This window comes from Hyperoodon ampullatus (assembly GCF_949752795.1).
Source record: "Hyperoodon ampullatus genome assembly, chromosome: 7".
Taxonomy (NCBI): domain Eukaryota; kingdom Metazoa; phylum Chordata; class Mammalia; order Artiodactyla; family Ziphiidae; genus Hyperoodon; species Hyperoodon ampullatus.
In genome coordinates, this window is record NC_136920.1 from 97,022,589 (window position 1) to 97,038,572 (window position 15,984).

Sequence of the window (15,984 nt, forward strand, 5' to 3'; positions counted from 1 at the left end):
AGGCTTCAGAAACCATGGTCTTAACCACCATGCTCTAAAATATGATGTTTTCCAGAGAAAATAAAGTTAACATTCTTTTCTTCTGTGTAATTTTTCCCCCTTGTTAATTCCCTATCTCCTTAACTACAAAATGATTTAGTGGCCGTAGAACAAAGGTTTGCCTTGGGGATTTCAAGTAGGTTCGCTCATTTCAAACTCTTTTCAAAACTAGTAATTACTGGCTGCTTATAAATAATACTTCGTAATTTCACTTTTTTCTTTCTAAACTGTGGTAAATCAAAACAAGTTTAGACTGGACTTTAAGGAAGAAGGGAGGCTAGCAAATTTCACAAGTGTTTCTGGCTCGCTGAGTTTCTTTACCTGGGTCAGCTTATATAAACAGTAATAGTTTTTGTATTTATGTATGTTTAAATATACCATTATACTTATTTAAATGTAAGCTGACAGAATCTCTTTTGAAAAAAATAACACAGACACACACAAAGTTTGGGTTTCTGCCGTCAAAAGATTCATCATGGATTCCGGATTCATTCGCGGTCATTCTAATTGATGGACATGTACTGTGTAATTTAGAAGAGGTTGTTGCTTGGCAGTTGGTGTTCTTGCTCCAGGTCCCCTTTGTCATTCGTGACAATTGGTCTCTTTACAGCACATCTTTTTAGGACAAGGGATTGAGCTCCTGTAAAAGCATACAGAGGTTTTCCAACTAACGATTTTTCCTCTTATTTTTTACTGTTTGGTTTCTTTGGCAACCTGGCCTCCCCTAGCACCCTGCTGACATCTTACAGCCCCTATTCCTCTCTCCATTCCCTTCCATTACTTGAGGGTTTTTTTCCCTTGTTGCTTTAGGTCTGCACTGGAAGAATATGCATGTTTTCTTAAATTTCCATTCCTGTATGTTTCTCAGAATATATTAGAAGGATAGAGAAAGAAAAGAAATCACTTACAGAAGCTAAGTAACCTTGTCTTTTTGGGTGTCAGCGTTTCTGCCATAAAAGGTTACGTTTATTCTGTTGCCTGTAGTGTCTTTTTGTTGTTGTTAAACAGTAATAAAAAAATGTTTTCCAGTTAATCCAGACATTTTATAATTAAAATATGTTAGTAATGCAAGGTATTGTAGAGGGAAAAATAATCTGGAAATAGTGTGCATAGTTTGGTTACTATAGGGTTACTCTGTGATTTTTTTTTTTTAATCGTGTCTATGAAAAAGCATTTCTGTTACTGTGGGGAGGGGAAAGGAAGTAAAGATCTAAAAATCTGTTGTTCGTATTTGGTCCTTTAGTGATAACGTTTTGAATCCCAACTCCTCATGCTGTTACCTCACTATCCTGGGCAGTGGTGGCCATTTCTGCTACCTAAAGCCCAGTGAAAAGCCCTACTTCTTTAAATACAAACAAAACAATTTGTACAGTTAATATATATTAGGTGCTGCATGGTTGATCCTGACTGGAGTGCTAGTTGCCATGTCACAAAACTTTGGAAATATTTTACTTTGGCCTCAATGTAATGTAATTTAAAAATATGCTGGAGAGCATATGGAGTGTATGTAGGTAAGAAGTAGATAAGAAAGGAAGAGATAGGAACAGAAATAGTAAGAATTACTACACAAATGCCTTTCCCTATAGGTGCAAAATATATGAGGTTTCTGTATGTGTGTCTGAATATATGAAAAGATAAGATGACTCAGCCTCTCTTGGTGTGTGTAATAACTTGATGATATATGTGTATGAGTGTATATGTATATGTACATAGATGTGTGTGCTATAAGTTAAGAATGAAAAACCTGGGGACTTCCTGGTGGCGCAGTGGTTAAGAATCTGCCTGCCAGTGCAGAGGACACGGGTTCAATCCCTGGTCCGGAAGATCCCACATGCTGCGGAACAACTAAGCCCATGCGCCACAGCTACTGAGCCTGCGCTCTAGAGCCCGCAAGCCACAACTGCTGAACCCGTGTGCCACAACTACTGAAGCCTGTGCGCCCTAGAGCCCGCACGCTCTAGGGCCCACATGGCGCAACTCCTGAGCCGGCATGCTGCAACTACTGAAGCCTGTGCTCCTAGAGCACATGCTCTGCAACAAGAGAAGCCCTGCAGTGAGAAGCCCGTGCACCAGAGCAAAGAGTAGACCCCACTCGCCGCAACTAGAGAAAGCCCGTGCACAGCAATGAAGACCCAGTGCAGCCAAAAAAAAAAATGCACACAAAACAATGTATTCAAATAAAAGTGAATCTATTAAAAAAATAATAAGGCTGTGTTAAAAAAAAAGAATGAAAAATCTGCTGTAGAAGCAAGAAGAGGGAGGAATTAATTTTGCTTGAAGAAGTCAGGGTAGGCTACATTAAAAACATTGCCCACAGACCTGGCCTTAGGAGAGTGCATGCGAATTACTTACTAGTTGTGTACGTTGGTTAGTGCCAAAAAGTGTGGGGAGTGGGGAAGGGGGCAGTAGCTGGAATATTGGAAGATATAATTGAAAGGTAGGTTAGAGGCAGATTGTGAAATACAATTTGACTTCATTGTTTAAGCAATAGGCAATCACCAAAATATATTTTTGGTTCAGTCTTTTAGATCAGATTCGTGTTTTGAGAGTATCTCTAATAATATAAAATAATGTGTACTTCATGACAGAAACTGTATGATAAATGATGAATTAGTAACTTAATTATTAGGATGATCAAATTATGCTTGGTTTCCCCCTTCCTTCAATTAAAAAAAAATCTGTACTGAGGTAGTTTTATATAGTGATTGAGTTAGTATCTGATATTGAACTCCTAGTCTCCCACTTATTAGCTGTTTCTCTGACTTTGGATAAGCCTCAATCTCAGTTTAATTCATTGGTAAAACAAGCACAGTAATGCCTACCTCAGAGCACTGTTTTGAGGATTAGATTGAATGAGGTAATATACATAAAGCCCAGTACTTCACACAGAAAACTTATCTATGTAGCGATTATTATTTTGTGATACTGCTTTCGTGATAGAAGAACATTTTTGGAATGTGAGGGATTAATGGTTTGGGGAAGTGAAGCAGGAGACCTTTGGTAAGTAGATTAATTAGGAAGTAGATTAATTATTGCTTTATCCAAACAATGCTTTTAGGTGACAAGGGAATTCAGAGTAGAAGAGAAGATTTGGCAGTGGAACAGAAAATGTGATCAGTTTAATTATGGATGGGCTGACTTTCCAGTATAATGGAGAAGATGAGGGTGATATCCAGGGGGTGATGGTTGGAAATATGAAGCCTGGAGATACAGACATGGAAGCTATTATGGTCTGATTGGAGATATCTGAGTCTGGGAGGAGTGACGGAGTAGCAGCCTAAGCAGAGAGAGAGAGCCTTAAGGAAAACTAAGGTTTAAGAATTGAGAGCCTGTCAAAGAGGTTATTCCTGTTTGACTCTAGTTCACTGGTCTTTTGTCCTGTATTCTCTTTTTAAATTTATTTATTTATTTATTTACTTACTTACTTGTTTGTTTATTTATTTATTTATGGCTGCATTGGGTCTTCGTTGCTGCGTGCAGACTTTCTCTAGTTGTGGTGAGCGGGGGCTACTCTTCATTGTGGTGCACGGGCTTCTCACCACCGTGGCCTCTCCTGTTGCAGAGCACAGGCTCTAGGCACGCGGGCCTCAGCAGCCATGGGACGAGGGCTTCAGCAGTTGTGGCACGCGGGCTCTCAAGCGCAGGCTCAGCAGTTGTGGCGCACGGGCCCAGTTGCTCCGCGGCATGTGGGATCCTCCCGGACCAGGGCTCGAACCCGTGTCCCCTGCATTGGCAGGTGGATTCCCAACCACTGTGCCACCAGGGAAGCCCCTGTCCTATATTCTTGAAGAAACTAGAGAAATAATGTTTTTTAAATGTACTTTTAAATATTTATTTTAATAAAATAATCCGTACTGTTATACTAAGATATTCAAATCTGTATTCTGCAGGCCTGTAAGTTTAGACTTGTTGCTTTATTCATTAATGTATACAGGATATACCCAACTTTGGTTAGCTTTCTGACTGTTGGGGCTCATTCATAACATTTTCTCCTGTTCTCTCTGAAAGGGGGAAAATGTTCATTCTTTAATCTGGGGAAGCTCTCTGATGTTGGCAGGTTTCCTCCTCCTCAAGTCTAGACACTTGGCCTCTATAGTAGCTTTGTATTCAGGAAAGTTCTCACCTCTGAATTGTAGACTTAGTGCAGATTTGCTTATACTTGGCTAGTCAAGAGCCCTACAGTGATTGGTATTAGTAAACACCATGTTGTATTGCTTGCCAAGCAGCTCGCGTAGTCGGTGTGTCTGGCCATAGACTTTACATGATTGCGCCGTTAAAACACAGACTGTCTTATTGCCTTCTCACAGAATGTCTACGGTTTCCAATTTATTTTTTTCTGAGGGAGAGGGGAAATGAATCTTTTGCCCCTGTCTCCGGACTGATATTTCAATTTTAGCAGCTTTGGATCTGGTGTAATAAAATATTAAAGAGACTCGGAAATTACTGTATTAGAACAGAAGTTTCAATTGCTTATTTCCCAGTTTGCAGTAAGGTTTAACTTAGGCCCTATGTGTATTTTTAGTTACCTTTTTGAGTTAAAACTGTCAGAAACTATCTGGCTTAGGTTAAAGATTTAGTTGTTAATTGTCCCGCCTCGTCCTACTTCATGTGTCAAAATCTACACATGGGATTTTAATTTGGAAATCCAGAGTAATAGGAAGTTAATTCCACAGGGTCAGGTCTAATTTTTCATTTTAATTTACTCAATCCCTTCTTTATCTATCCTTCTTCCTTTCTTTCTTTATATTTTTGGCTGCGTTGGGTCTTCGTTGCTGCGTGCGGGCTTTCTCTGGTTGCGGCGAGCGGGGGCTACTCTTCGTTGCTGTGAGCGGGCTTCTCATTGCGGTGGCTTCTCTTGTTGCGGAGCGCGGGCTTCAGTAGTTGTGGCACGCAGGCTCAGTAGTTGTGGCTCACAGGCTCTAGAGCGCAGGCTCAGTAGTTGTGGTGCACCGGCTTAGTTGCTCCACGGCATGTGGTATCTTCCCGGGCCAGGGCTCAAACCCGTGTCCTCTGCATTGGCAGGAGGATTCTTAACCACTGCGCCACCAGGGAAGCCCCCTTTCTTTATCTTTAGACTACTAACTGAAAATAACTTGGGTTGCCTTTAGTTTTAATAGAGAACTTTTATTAGGATTTTATGGTGCTGTATCTTTTTGGTCCTGGAGGTGTGTGTGGCAGCGTGGGTGGGGTGGGGGGCTGACCTTGTCTTCTTGATCTGTAGGGACTTAGAAAGATAGTTTGTATCGGTGTTGTTTTCAGGAAGCACAGTGGCAGAATACTGAAGTGCAAGTTTGTACAGACTTTAAAGAAGTGTAAAGTGGGCTATGAAGTTACAATGTTAAATTAGTTTCCGGTCTGCCCATGTTGTTTCCAAAGTTCACTTTACATTTTAAAAGCCCTTACTGATTTTTAAAGCAAATATAGAGAATTGCATGAAAACACAGATCATCTGAGGGACATTTGAACTCGCAGAAATAATGAATGTAGAAGGAAGAGTGCTGCTGGCTAGGCGTTTATAGGCTAGAAACCTGCATTTAAAGTTTAAACGGCTTGGGTAAGATGACTTATTTTCCTGGTTTATCCTTATATTTTTTACCCCTGCGTCCCTTTGCCATTATCGCCCACAACATAGAAGAATATTCTTTTGTTTATTGTAGTTTTATTTGGAAGAGAGACTAGAGTGTGGCTTGTATAGGGGCAAGAGGGAGAATTGAGGTCTTTTCAACATTAGGCATTTCTGTCTAGGGACACGGCACGTGTCCTCATTTAGGTCCTTTAATAACGTTTTCTAGCTTTCTCCATAAAATTCTCACACATTTTTGTAACGCTTTTTCCAAGGCTTGTGATAGTTTGTGGCTATTGTGAATGTGTTCTTTTAAAACTTATTATCATCATCACATCTTCTTATAAATTAATGTTGGTATATTAGAAAGTTACTGAATTTTTATATGCTGGGATCTCATAATTTATTTTGTACATAGGTTTTACTTATCCCTTCAGTGCTTCAGTTTCATCATCTGTGAAACAAAGGGCTTGGGTTAGAATAAGATATTTCTAGTGTTAACATTACATGGTTCTGTGTTGAGGTAATGTCCTTTACATACTTCAAGAGGTGAGTGGGAGTTGTACCACCCAACTACAGGTGAGTTCTGTGAATACAGCCAAACCTAGCTTTTGTTCATAGGTGTTTGTGTGTGTTTAACACACTCAGTTCTCTGTATAATGATTCTTGAACATCTTGAGGTAAAGAGTGAATACTTAACATTTAAAAAATAACTCTCAAAAGTACAGTTTCTTATTCTGGTTGAAATGGTTTACTATTATCTTTTCACCCTGCATTTTAGTTTGTTGCTGTGTTAGATTTACTGCGTATTTTCCCTCCTAAAAATAGATGGTCTTTAAGTCACAGTTTTTATAAATATTTGCATCTCAAGTCAAATTTTTTCCTACAACATGGGTTTCATTTGGTGAGTTTCACTGGAGCAGGTTATGTTAAGGGAGTTTTCTACCACATGTTTATTCGCTTCCATACCTCAGTCCCAAGTATCCTGTGTGCCAGTGTCAGAAGATTCCACTGGGAGTGTGAGTAGTATTCTTGGAGAATTATTTTAATATTTATTTCTGCTGGGTGGAGGGAAGCAGATGCTGTACTTGTTATCTCTGACAATTCAATCCTAACCCCCAAGTATCCCTCAACAACATGCCATCTTTTTTATCTTTTATAAAAACATAGGTTATATAAGTTATCTAGATGTTGGTCAGGAATTTGCTTGCACAAACTGAAATGGCTAAATGAACTTTCACCCTAATTTGAATAGGGGTCCAGAAAATGAATTCAGGGCAAAGGTTGGCAGAGGTCATATTGGGGTGGCCTTGAGCTAGTACCAATATGTATGTATGTATGTATGTATGTATGTATTTACATTGTGGTAAAATTAACACTAACATAAAACTTGTCATTTTACCTGTTTTTCAGTATACAGTTAAGTAGTGTTAAGTACGTTCACACTGTTGTGCAACCAAACTCCAAAACTTTTTTCATCTTGCAAAACCGAAACTCTATGCCCATGAAAGAATTCCCCATTTCCCCTTCCCCCCCAGCCCTTGGCAACCACCATTCTACTTTCTGTTTCTATGAGTTTGAACCAGTAGTTATTTTATGAGAACTTGACCTCCTTTATGTCAGCTAAATGGATTTTGAGGATGAAGAAGAGAGTAATCGATTACTGTAAAACCAGTAACCATTCTCCATAATCACATGAGTGTTGGCAGTTGCCAAGCCTGAAATTGGAGCAACAGCCAGTCTTCAGTAACGTGGAGTTTGGAAATTCCTATTCCTTTTGTTGAGGAAGAGGAAGAGGAAGAGGATGATAGTTAGTGACTAACAGTTACTGGGCACTTATTACTTGCCTGAGGTTGGAGGAAAGACCTGCTTCTTCTAGAATGAAAAAGAAAAGGCAAATTTGGGTGCATGAAGATATCTAGAGACATGAAATTGAGGAAATTCTTCATGTCTGTTTTCTCTATCAAGCACAAGAGTGGGTCATTTGTTGAAAGTTAGGGATTTGAGCTTGGCTAGAGGGCTCGAAGAAAGTGACAGAAGTTTGGAATTGCTAGGAAACAGGGTAGGGACCCAGTCAGGAATAAGTAGAATAATAATAATAGTGATGGTACTAATAACAACAATAAGAACAGCCAGTATTTATGAGTTATCTGTTCTATGCCAGCTACTGTTCTAGGTGATTTATCTTTTAACCTTTATAGCGACTTTATTAAAGTAGTTGTTCTACAGATAAGAAACTTAAGTGGTAGAGTTGGGATTCCAATTTCATTCTCTTGCCTCAAGCCCAGGCTCTTTTCTTCTTTCTGCACCGTTAGTGACATTGGGATTCCCTACTTGATATCAAAAGCCAGAAGTTTAGAGTGTAACAAAAAAATTGTTCTTCAGAAAAAGGTGGAAGAGTGGACTGAAAAAAATGTATATATCCGAAATATAACAAATATATTGATGCTTTTTCCCCCCAACCAGACTGATTGATGCCCTTGATGGGTTGCTTCACTAACTGAAGTGAGCTACCACAGCCCTGTAGAAACCCAGACCTGGTTATGTGACTTAACAGTTAGAGGTATCTGAAATTATAAACTCATTTCCTCCTTAAAGCCTGTGTGTCTAAAATACTGAATTGAGGTTAATGCTAGTAAGTCCTTCAGTTTCTATGCAGGAGTAAATGAGGACCTTTTTATTTGTAGTTATACTATTCATTGAATAGGCATTAGTTGCACTGATTTTTTTGGGTGTGTTAACGGACAGCATTACAAAGTATAATTTTTTTAAACAATAACATCTTTATGCAGGTACATTATTGCTCTAAATAAATGCAAAATTTATTTAAAAGATAGCCCCTTAGAATCATATATACAAGCTTAAGTACTTGTTTTGCTTTTATTGGATGTGTATGAAGGAACTTTCAGAGATGTAGGTGAACAAATGGAGGCCAAAAGAATTCTGATGTAAAGCAAATCAAAACAGATTAAGTTATAACGAAACCTCTGCTGACTAGCATTTTAATGTCCAGATGGACAAGCAAGCTCTTATTAATTTACCAAGGGTAAACTCATCTAGTTTGATCAGCTAATTAATTTCTAGGCTGTAATTAGTTTATATGAATACCCTTATTACTCAGATGGGAAAACTCATTGCTGTGTTATGCTTTAGATTTACATTGCCTAAAACTATAGAATGTAGCTTTGCTCCCCAAATCAGTATGTCAGATTACTTATAATTCAAACTGAGCACTTACCTTTTCCAGGTTCAACCCTTTTAAACTTGGTCATATGTCATGTGCTAAATGTATCCTGTGTACTCTCTACCTTGTTAAGACACTAACTCTTTGATTTTAATGTAAGGAAAAGAACTATCAATAAAGTACGACATGAAATACAGTATAGATGGATTTTATCAACTTGGTAAACACAAACTACTATACAATAGGGCTTTGTTGCAGACTCTTTTTATAAGTGGAAAACTCTTCCAAAAGACATTTTTGAAGTTTTCTATGAAGAAAGATTGCTAGTGAATGAAAAGAACCTTTTGTAGACCTCTACTTGGGAGTCTGGTAACTGGTACTTTGGGATTCTATACACAGAGCTCCAAGGCTGGGAGAATATCTCAGAGTAAAGCTATCTAAGTTTTGCATCCAAAGCTATTAATTTCTTCAATTATGAGAAGAAACCACAGATTGTGTAATGGCCTTGGTATTTTGTTGGTACGGAGAGGATGATCTCAGAAGACTTGTAAGCCTATGTTGGGATGTGTGTGACATGTGCCTTTTCTCCGATTTTTTTTTTTAATTTCAACAGTTGTAGACACATTTTTGAAACCGTAGATATCCTAAGTTAGCAAATCTGAATCAGTGCACAAAGCGGCCATTTTTGCCAGTACCAAATGCATACTTTGCTGAGTTTTCTAATCTGGGCTCCAGAGTTTATACATGGCAGATTCTAACATCTGCCAGGTTCTGTTATGACCCAGAGGGAAGTAGAGCAAAGTGGGATGAAGAATCTGGAAAAGCAAGCTGCCTACAGGGTAAATTGCATTTTGGAATTTGCTTCCATGTGGATTTTCTCCTCATGGACCACTGTGATGTTTAGCAGGCTGAGCTGGAAAGGTCATATTGTACAAGATGAAGAACAATAAATGGTCTGTTCAGTGACTTAGTCTTAAGCCTCCTGCAGTGCCGACTAACGGCTGTAATAGCCATTTTTCCTCTGGGATAGAAGGGTTTGGCTGTCATCTTTTGGGGAATATGGTAATTTGTAGCCATCGCTTTCAGCATGGTGGGGAGATCTGACGCGCAAAGGCTTTATTCCAGTAGCTTATAGCTCCTTTTTTTCATGAACTGCTGTTTCTTTAGTCTTAAGAATATGTTTCAAAAAATGCATATGAATATTAAATCCAGTTAATGCATTTTCATTTTGCCAGAGAGAACTTGAATCTTCCTCTTCCTACATGACATTGACCTCATCTTTTTTTTTATTTTTTAAATTTTTACCTTAAGACACTGGCTCTAGAAATAGTTTGTTGTTTTTTCCTTTAAATCGGTACAGTTTCCTTTACCTTGGGTTGTGGTGCAGTTCTAAACCATGTTTAAAATACATACAAGGGGGCTTCCCTGGTGGCTCAGTGGTTAGGAATCTGCCTGCCAATGCAGGGGACACGGGTTCGAGCCCTGGTCTGGGAAGATCGCACATGCCGCGGAGCAACTAAGCCCATGTGCCACAACTACTGAACCTGTGCTCTAGAGCCCACGAGCCACAACTACTGGGCCCAAGTGCCACAGCTACTGAAGCCTGCACTCCTGGAGCCTGTGCTCCGCAACAAGAGAAGTCACTGCAGTGAGAAGCCCACGTGCCTCAAGGAAGAGTAGCCCCTGCAACTAGAGAAAACCCACGCAGCAAGGAAGACCTAACACAGCCAAAAATGAACAAATAAAATAAATAAATTTAAAAAAAATACGTACAAGGGCATAGAGCCCAATAGAGTTTAAAAGATGTGAAGAATCTGGGGCAGAAGTTACCGTTTCTAATAAGTTTAACTTCCCTCTCATTTGCTTTGTGGGAAGTGTATTAATTAAGGACAGTTTCCAATGCATTTCCATCCAAGTAAATATGATATTTTACGTAGCTGCTTTTTAAAAACATAGATGTATTCCTGACATTATTTATCTTTTTTTAGGAAGTGAAATAGCTTAAAACGAATGGTGAGTCATTTCTTTGACAGTAATATGGTAGATGAGATGTGCAGAGAATTCCCTCTGTTCAGAACATTTTAAAATGAAGCTGGGGAAAGGAAAAATATATGTAAAATACTGGAGCCCATGTGAGAAAAACAACTGAAGGCCTTGAAAGGACTAGAAAGCATGATTCCACAATGCAGAGTAAGCACTGATGGTGGTGTTTGTGCTGAGGGTTTTCTGTGGGTTTAGAGCAACAGGGAGGAGGGACAAGAGAAAGAAATAGTGTCTAAGCAGAGTGGGAAGTCATATTATAAACTGCCCTGTATAAAACAGGGGTCCCAGAAAGGTGACTTCTCAGTGCATGTGTAGGAGAAAAAATTCCCTGCATACAGAGACTTGCATATTAATGCCTTGGATCTGAATGGAGAAGGGGAAAAAGTCTCCCCAGAAACTGCCTAAACAGAAGCTTGCCCTCACATGTGTTTGCAGCCAGGATTTTGCACTACCTGTGAGGCCTGAAAATCTCTCAGCTGCTAACTTTGTCGTTAGTAGTCCTAGTTGGCTGTGATTCCCAGAGTCTGGGAGAATCAAATTTAAATCTCTGTGGACAGACCTCAAAAATTTTTATGGATAAAGTTGCAAGAAATGTGAGCTTGCACAAGAAGACAAGCAACTATGAATGAGTCAGCTGTAGCAGATTATATTTTCCAAAGATGGCTGCCGCAGTATTTCCCGACCCATGTGCCCTTCTAGAACCTTGCTATTCTGCTATCAAGAAGTAGAGTCTGGGGCTTCCCTGGTGGCTCAGTAGTTGAGAGTCTGCCTGCCGATGCAGGGGACACGGGTTCATGACCCGCTCCAGGAAGATCCCACATGCCGCGGAGCAGCTAGGCCCGTGACCCAAGGCCACTGAGCCTGCGCGTCCGGAGCCTGTGCTCCGCAAAGGGAGAGGCCACAACAGTGAGAGGCCTGCGTACCGCAGAAGAAAAAAAAAAAGTATCACACTGACTGAAATGTCTGTCTCATTCCACTGAACCTAGCCAGGCCTTTCTGACTGCTTTGACCAAAAGTCAGTCAACAAAATATACAACGGAAGTGATATTATGTGAATTCTGAGGCTAAGTCATAGAAATGCCACACACCTTCCTTTCTCTCTTGGGATGCTCATTCTTGGAACCCATCACCATGCTGTGAAAAAGCCCATGCAGTCCATGGAGAGACCCATGTGGAGATGAACTGAGGCCTAAGCTGCCAGCTGCCAGCCAATGCTAATTTACCAGCCTTGTGAGAAGCCTCTGGAAACTAGATCCTCCAACTTCCTGTCAAGCAGACCTAGGTGGTGCCACATGGAACAGAAACAAGCTGTTCTTTCTGAGCCCTGGGCAGATTGCAAATTTATGAGCAAAATAAGTGATTGTTGTTGTTTGAATGCACAAAATTCTGGAGAGGTTTGTTATACAGTGTTAGATAACTAAAACATCAGTGGTAATCCTTAGTCTTGTAAAAACTATAGATGTTTAAAGAAATGAAAGAGGGGATTAAAATTACGGTATGGTGAAGAGACTCAAAATTGTTGAGGAAGGTGTGAAAGAAGAGCTCAGTCTCAGCAGAACTTCTAGAAATAAAAAACAGATGACAGGGGCTTCCCTGGTGGCGCAGTGATTAAGAATCTGCCTGCCAATGCAGGGGACACAGGTTCAGTCCCTGGTCCAGGAAGATCCCACATGCTGTGGAACAGCGAAGCCCGTGCGCCACAACTACTGAGCCTGCGCTCTAGAGCCTGCGAGCCACAACTATTGAGCCTACGTGCCACAACTACTGAAGCCCGCGTGCCTAATGCCCGTGCTCCGCAACAAGAGAAGCCATCGCAATGAGAAGCCTGCGCACTGCAGCAAAGAGCAGCCTCTGCTCTCTGCAACTAGAGAAAGCCCACGTGCAGCAACAAAGACCCAATGCAGCCAAAAATAAATAAATAAATTTAAAGAAAAAAAAGACAAAACACAATGGAAAGATGATATAGATTGGATAGAATTCAAGAGTGAAGTGGAAGATAGATCTGAAGAAAATTTCTGAAATTTAGTACAGAGAAAGAAGAGATGGGACATATGAGGTTTAGTGGCACGGAGAATAAGATACCACATATGTCTGATTTAGCAGTTATCAAACTTTTTGATATTAGGACTTCTTACACTCTTAAAAATTATTGAGAACCCAAAATTGCTTTCTTTCCCCACAAATCGGATTTTTTCTCTGAATCTTAAACATATTCTTGGATTGGTGGCTCATTTCCACCAGCCCGTTCAACTTTAGCATTTGCCTCATCCCCAGTGGCTTTTCCAGAACTACCACCTTCACCATGAAGCTCAAACTTAGTCCCAGTTCAAACTTAGACTTCTTCAGCCTTTTTACTTTTCTCACAAAGACATCATGGAGTGGATAAATAGATTGGCAAGCCTTTTCTGTCTTTTCCAATGCTGTCTGGAATCAATTTATTGACCACTTTTTCCAAGTCATTTGTCTGCACCTCTCAGGTCATGATTACTACCATCGTCTTCCAAGTTTGGTGGACCTGTTGATGCTCAGTGTAAGAGGTCTTCTGCATCAGAGTGTTGTGTTTTTAAATAAAACCAACACAGAATAGACGAAGCAAGTAACCATTGGTAGTGTTGACATCAACATGAGCTTCAATCATGGTCTGCCATTTTGACCACGGAGCACATTTTGTCATGGCTAAGATCCATTCCATGGAAGTTAGTCAGGCAGTTTTTGCCTTGAACATCCTCAGTAATTAGCTTGACTTTTCAAAATGCGACTTCAGCCTTCTGCAGATCAGCAAGGCTCACTTCAAAAATACTACCCTTGGGCTTCCCTGGTGGCGCAGTGGTTGAGAGTCCACCTTCTGATGCAGGGGATGCGGGTTCGTGCCCCGGTCCGGGAGGATCCCACATGCCACGGAGCGGCTGGGCCCGTGAGCCATGGCCGCTGGGCCTGCACGTCCGGAGCCTGTGCTCCACAACGGGAGAGACCACAACAGTGAGAGGCCCGTGTACCACAAAAATAAATAAATAAATAAATAAAATACTACCCTTGAAGCCATCAAATGTGATTTTCATTCCTTGAGTTCTTGTAACTAGTGGTTTTCCAGTATTTCTTATAGTGAGCATACTGGTGCTTTTATGTCATACCAATTTTTCTTAGGAAATGCATCAAGCACTTTCTTCTTGACTCCCATTGTGCTGCCTTTTGTAAGACGCTTGTTCTTTTTTTTTTTTTACAGTAGGAAAAAATCACTTATAATATGCTTTTATCACCTTCAAATAGTCTAGGTAATTTGCGCTAGACTAAAAGTGAGGCCTCCTAGAAGGGCGCTTGTTCTTGGCGACCGCCATGGTGCTGCTCATAGAGCCAAAAGGGCCAAGTTGCTTTTTCGTATGTGGGTTACACTTATAATTTGGAGACGTTTCTGCATATCTGTTATAGTTCAATAAAAAATTTACTTAAAAAGACACCATAAAGAGAGTGAAAAAATAAGCCACAACTTGAGAGAAGATGTACTGACAAAGTTCATCTAGAATATAAAAGAACTTTTCAAATTAAAAAAAAAGAAATTAGGAAAGTCGTGAACAAGTTTATTTCACAGAGGCAGAAATAAATGGTCTGTGAACATATGAAAAGATCCTCAACCTTTTCAGTAATCAAGGAAATGCAAATTAAAACAGTGAGGAACTCTTTGCTCCCCACCACTCACCAGACGGGGAAAAATGAGAAATAACAGTTGTTGGTGATGATATGGAACAGTGGGAACAGTCCCACTGTTGGATATGACCATTTTGGAAAACAATTTGGCTTTACTTATTGGTTCCTAAATATATACCCTAGTGAAACTTTTGTATTCATGGCCCTGGAGACAAGTATAAGAATATTTAAAATACTGTTCATAATAGCTAAAAATGCAAACAACCTAAATGTCCAGCAACTGTAAAGCAATAATAAAGATGGTATATTTGTAAAAGGATGACTATTTAGCATAAATATTGTGAATTAGGTACCACTGCATGCATCTTCATGGAGGAATATTACAAATACATTATAAGGATCAAAAAAGGCAGTTAATTTTTTAAAAAAGGCAGTTAACAATGATCAGTCTGATTCTCTTGATATAAAATTTAAAAACCGGCAAATCTAAATAATATGTTGTTTGGTGATACATATAGGGTAAAATTGTAAAGAAAAGCAAAGGAATGATAATATAAATTTTAGGATAGTGATTGTCTTGGGATAGGGACTAGAATAGAAAAGCACATAAGGAACTGTGGTTTATATGTGACGTATTTCACAATAAAAATTTCTATGAGCATATTGTTGAAAAGAACCCCAGAGTGATTCTTTTTCTAAGGAAAGATTTGGTAATGCAAAATACTAGTTCTTAATTAATCTTTTGGTAGGTGTTCTTACATATAAAATCCTCCAGTAAATATATTTTGAATTTATTTTTCACGGTTTCTTCATGTCAACCTTGCTAAGTAGGGAGCATGACTAGGAAAAAGATGAAACAAGGAGGATTTATCCACAAGTTCAAGTTCAGGGGTTGTAGCCTTAGAATGAGAAATTAGACCTCTTATCCTACCTGTCTTAAAGTTGACTTTACTATTTTTAAAAACAAAAGACTGTTCTTAGTTTATGTTTTTGGTAAGCAGCAGAGGCACTCTTTTGCCTCTACCCCTAGCCTGAGTGCTGTTTTAAAAAATCTCCATGCATTGACATCTCTTCCTTTTCTGAAGGAATGCTAAAGCCAATAATTACACACAGACCTGACCTACTTTGGAGGAACCAGAGGACAAAGAAACCCTCACTTTTCTTTATCCTTTTTTGGTTAAAAAGCAGAGATTTGGGGAGGTGAGGGCCAGAACTTCCTATATCGATCTTTCTTTGAAGAGTCTAACACAGTTTGTCCCTGTTTCATATATTAGAAGTTTTCCCGTGTGTGTTGCCTGTAGACTAATGGACTTAATGCTAATGAATCCTTTGCATATCTGCTGATCTAGAAGTGTTTGGCCCTTTCTCAAGGGCACTATAGCTTTGAGAAAATAGGAGGAAAGAATTTATTGATTTTTGAAAAAATTGTCTTATTTTATGTATTTGATTTTGTAAGCACCTCAGTCCTTTCTTTCTTTTTTAAAAGAAGTAGTTAGGATCTAACATACACACT

The 15,984-nt window shown here is 39.5% G+C and overlaps 1 protein-coding gene and 1 pseudogene across 2 annotated transcripts in view; one reads left to right on the top strand and one right to left on the bottom strand.

Annotated features, from left to right (window-relative positions):
- Window positions 1-15,984, top strand: part of SIK3 (SIK family kinase 3) — a gene marked incomplete at its 5' end in the record, with an annotated part of 242,914 nt that overhangs the window by 105,775 nt on the left and 121,155 nt on the right. The gene's annotated exons all lie outside the window — the stretch shown is intronic.
- On the bottom strand, window positions 13,033-14,182 carry LOC307055844 (small ribosomal subunit protein eS1-like; annotated as a pseudogene). The gene is made up of 3 exons: window positions 14,150-14,182; window positions 13,858-14,034; window positions 13,033-13,644 (listed from the first exon to the last, which is right to left on the bottom strand). The product of its transcript is annotated as a small ribosomal subunit protein eS1-like (transcript).